This window comes from Gracilinanus agilis, chromosome 3 (genome assembly GCF_016433145.1).
Source record: "Gracilinanus agilis isolate LMUSP501 chromosome 3, AgileGrace, whole genome shotgun sequence".
NCBI lineage: Eukaryota > Metazoa > Chordata > Mammalia > Didelphimorphia > Didelphidae > Gracilinanus > Gracilinanus agilis.
The window spans coordinates 123869921-123875119 of NC_058132.1; the positions used below are offsets into that span (position 1 = coordinate 123869921).

The window sequence follows — 5199 nt, forward strand, 5'->3', positions numbered from 1 at the left end:
GAAAGCTCTGTTCATTTACGTGAGTGACTTAATCAATAAACGTTAAGTCCCACTTTTGTGCCAAGCGTTGTGATAAGCGCTGGGTTTTCAAAGAAAAAAAAAGACAGTCTCTAATTTTGAGAAACTCACAATCTAAAGAGGGAGACAAACGACCTCTATACAAGATAACATGAAATGACAGAGAATGATCAACTGAATGTCAGCTATTCTCAGAACTAGAGATCTAAGACAATTTCAGAGGATTTTTGAAGGAAAATGTTATCCACCTCCAGAGAAAGATGGATGGAGTCTGAGTGCAGATGGAAGGACTTAAGTAAATATATTTTCCCTCTTGGGTTTTTTTTGTGTATTTTCTTTTACAGCATAACTAAATATTTTGCATGACTACACATGTATATAATCTCTATCACATTGCTTGCCTTTCTCAATGAAGGGGAAAGGGATAGGAGGGAGAGAATTGCAACTTTTAAAAAAATGTAAAAAATTGTTTTTATGTGTAATTTGGAAAAAGTAAAAAAAAAAAAGAAAAAGAAATGGCAGAAAATGGACTTCTGTTAGAGGAGGGAGCTCCAATGGAGATAATCTCATGTTTTAATGTTACTTCTTCACTCTTAAAAGTAAGAAACCAAACTATCCTGGGTGAAAATTTTTCCATCTGGTCCTTGCAGAACATAGAGAAATTCTGCAATGATCTATATCTGCTATATGCTCCGCATGGCAATAGAGTCTCATTCCAACATAGGACAAGCAGGCTAACTCAAAAAGAGGGTAGAAAATTTATTAGGTGGAACAAACAGATTCCTCACCACAACTTGTAAGGCTTCTAAGTAAGCACAGTTTCAGGATTTTCTCCAACTACATTCAGCATTGTGTAAGTAGAAGCAAAGGCAGCTATGGTAGGATGATCCAAGGTTGCAGTTTGCTAAGGCAAAATCTTTTGACAAGATTCAAAAGAACAGGTCAAGGTAGAGTTTCACTTAATCAAGTTATTTCACTTCATCCAAGTTATTTTATTTTTGTCAATTGCATCTTTCCCTTGCTTAGTGAAGAATTCATCTCTTTTTTAATAGCTGGGAAAGGTGTATCATCTACTTCTCTTGTAATCTTTGAATAATGTGATCTTTAATAATTGGCTTATTCATAGAGTATATTGTGGGATATGATACAAACCTAATTTCTACCAAGCTATTTGCCAGTTTTCCCAAAATGTTTTATAAAATAATTTCTTTTCTAAGTAATTTGTATTTTCTGGTTTTTCAAACACTGGATGACTGAGTTTCATTGTTTCTGATTCTCTTTGTACAATTGCTGCCTTGACCTCTCTTTTCTTTAACAATGCCAAATGGTTTTGATGACTGCTGCTTTATAATAAAGTCCAAAGTACTATTCTCCCTTCTTCCCTCCTTCTTTTCATTATAGTCCTTGATATTCTAGGTCTTTTGTTTTCCATATTAACTTTATTATTTTATCTGTTTTTGAAGTGTCCCTTTGATCATTCATAATGTTAAAATGTAAATTAACTTTTGTGGTATTGTCATTTTTATATTCACAGAGCCCAGTCATGAACAGAGATTATTTCTCCAGCTTTTTAAGTTACTAATTTCTTTAAGGAGTCCTTGGTAATGGGTTATATAGAGGAATTTCATGTTTATGTAGATTTGACCCTGTTGAGAGGAGGATTACTTAGTTATTATTTAGGAGACCTAGCAGGAAGGGCTTGAGAATTCCAAATGGAATGGGGAAAGAGGAAGTGTGCCTCGCTCTCTGAGATAGACCCCATGGTGGTTGGGACAAGTTGTAACTGACCCTGGGAGACCTCAGAGGAAGTGGAGTTTGTACCCTGATTCCCTGGGATCCTGAAGGAAGACTGTCATCTACTTGTGGGAGATGTTTGGTAGAGACTATTAATCCCAACCTGAGTTGAAGGTTAACTTGGGCTAGGTTAGCTCCCAGAATCTACCCACCTGAAAGAGTGCAGCTAGTGGTCCTGGAGGAGCTGGAGCATCGCTGGAGTTTGTCAGGACTCTGCTGTGAGGATACCCACTTCAGTCCTGCTATCTGTTGGGCCCTGTCTTGCTTTAGGTCTCATTTCAGTGTAGATAAGTCCCTCCCCTTCCCCTATGGTTTGCCCTGGAAGTGTAGAAACCCCTATTCCCATCCTTTACCATAGTCCCCTTAATTAAATTTGTTACAAACTCTTGTCCTTTGCTTGCTGGTTTCCACAGGCCCTTGTCTAGATGGTGCAGAGCGACAGGCCTAACTGCCACTTCTGTTAATGGACATTTTCCTTAGCAGTTAAACCCAACCCAGTCTCCCTAACTTAAGTCGCCATCTTTTGTCATTCCTGTCTCCTACACACCCTTCTGGACCCACATTTATAGTTTTAAGTTATCTTCCCTGATATTCCCCATGAGAACCCCCAGATATTTTATGTATCTTACAGTTATTTAAAATGACATATACCTTTCTATTATTGTTTCTGGGGTTGTTAAAAAAAATTTAATACACAGGACGCCATTGTGTGAGAGAGTTTTGCCACCTGGCCTTCTTCCGAGTCAAGACTCTTCCTCTCTGGCTCAGCCCTGCAGGTTGCAGTTGACCAAAGAGATGGTTATGGAGAAGCCAAGTCCCCCACTGGTGGGGTGGGAATTTGTGAGACAGTATTATACTCTGCTGAACAAAGCACCAGACATGTTGCACAGGTTTTATGGCAAGAACTCATCTTATGTTCGTGGAGGTTTAGATTCCAATGGAAAACCAGCCGATGCTATCTATGGACAAAAGGAAATCCATCTGAAAGTGATGTCCCAAAACTTTACAAATTGTCTTACCAAGAGTCATCATGTGGATGCTCATGCTACCCTCAATGATGGTGTAGTGGTCCAGGTGATGGGGTTGCTATCTAATAATAACCAAGCATTTCGAAGATTCATGCAGACATTTGTACTTGGTCCTGAAGGTTCTATTGTCTAAAAGTGAAATTTGGAAAATGCCATCTAAAATATATATATATATATATTTCTATGGACATGGGAAATGTATCAAACTACATTTCTCGTGGTCCAACAGGTTTCCGTTTCCGCTTCTTTGGGCGTGGGGAGGCCTACGTCGACGCAGAGAGGAGTTTGTAATCTCCGGGGTTAGGAGGGAGGCTCTCTCTCTTGGCCAGCAGACTCGGGAGGAGAGAGGTAACAAAATGGAGGCGGCAGTTTTGAATGTTTACAAGCGCCTGGTCTAATTATCTATCAGCATGGCTTTAATTAAAATACTAATAATTATTATTATATCAGCCTTTATCATTTTTAATATTAACAATTGCAAACAAATTCCATGTTCATAATGACATCTTTCGATACCAAGATGAGGTTTTTGGTGGCTTTATCACTGAACCCCAAGAAGAATCTGAGGAAGAAGTAGAAGAACCAGAAGAAAGGCAGCAGAACCCTGAGGTCATTCCTGATGACTCTGGAACTTTTTATGACCAGACAGTCAGCAAATGACCTGAAGGAGCATCTGGAGGAGCCTGTTGTGGAGCCCAAGCCTGAACCAGAATCAGAGCCTGAGCAGGAAGCTAAAACTGAAAGTCATGAAGAAAAGTCTGAACTAACTTTTTGTTTTTTTTTTAAACCCTTAACTTCTGTGTATTGGCTCCTAGGTGGAAGAGTAGTAAGGGTAGGCAATGAGGGTCAAGTGACTTGCCCAGGGTAACACAGCTGTGAAGTGTCTGAGGCCAGATTTGAACCTAGGACATCCCATCTCTAGGCCTGACTCTCAATCCACTGAGCTACCCAGCTGCCCCCACCAACTTTGGAAGAGCCTATTTCAGAGGAGACTCAAAAGAGTTCTTCTTTTTCTGTCCCTGTAGATACAGCTCTAGCAGTACAGGAGGACCTGAGAACATTTTCTTGGGCATCTGTGAACAGTAAGAACCTCCCACCTAGAGAACTGTTCCAGTATCTCAAAGTACCAACATCACAGGCTCGCCAAACTTCCTGTGGACATTTAGATCTCTTTCAAACTACATTTCCCATGATTTCTCTTGTGTAATCAGGTGGGCAGGAAGTGTAATTACATAAACAGGAGTATAAAGACTGAGGACAGCATCGGTACTTCCTCTCTTTTTGGTGATTTGGAGCAGAGCCAGGATGGGAGAAAGAGGTAACTGGGCCTGTGTATTTTAAACTAACTATTAACAGGTATGTGGCTTCATTTTTCTAATGCTTTCAATAAACCCTTTGAAACCATATTTTTAATTTTATCACTCTATATTAATTTTATTTCTTACAGCCCAGAATCAAAACCAGAATCTCAGATACCACCACAAAGGCCCCAGAGGGACCAGAAAGTGAGGGAACAACGAACTAATATCCCATCCCAGCAGGGACCCAGACCAATTCATGAAGGTGGTGAACAGGGTGATATGGATAAAAGGAAAATTGTACTATATCCAGACATTCACCAGCTTTTTGTTGGAAATCTTTCACATGATGTGGACAAAGCAAAACTAAAAGATTTCTTCCAAGGTTTCTGTGTTTCGTTCAAAGGTTACGGGAATGTTGTGGAACTTTGAATTAATAGTGGTGCAAAGCTACCCAATTTTGGTTTTGTGGTGTTTGATGACCCAGAGCCAGTTCAAAAAGATCCCTGGCAGCAGGCCCATCGTGTTCAGAGATGAGGTGTGTTTGAATGTTGAGGAAAAGAAGACAAGAGCTGCCAGAGAAGGTGATCGTTGGGATAACAGACCATGTGGGACCAGGAGGCCCACACAGTGGCCTAGGTGGAGGAATAAGCGGGCCTCCCCATGGAAGAATGTCCCAGAAACCAGAATTTGGAGCCGGAAGGGGAATTGGTCAATGTCAGTGAATTTGGCGCACACATCTTCACACGATGGTACAAACTTTTGCTCCTAAAGCATTGTGAAATTCAGCCTTGGGTATCTTGGAATGTGCCCCTAGCCTGTTATATAGACTGCCTACGTTTGATACAATTTCAGGTCCTTTTTTGTGTTAATGGTTTTTGTGTGTGTGCTGTTTTCATTCTCCACTGCTCCCACCCAACCAAATCCTTGTTCCCAATTCCATTTTTGTGGAACAAAATTTCAGGAAAAGTTGATTTTAAAAGAAGAAAAAAATTGAAATTCTTGCTCACCTCAAATATATGGACTAGATTTCTTCTATTTTTTACAATAGAGGTTTTATC

The 5199-nt window shown here is 40.0% G+C and overlaps 1 pseudogene; it reads left to right on the top strand.

Moving 5' to 3' along the window:
• Positions 1 to 2607: 2607 nt before the first annotated feature.
• LOC123238833 lies at positions 2608 to 4863 on the top strand (annotated as a pseudogene).
• The last annotated feature ends 336 nt before the right edge of the window (positions 4864 to 5199 follow it).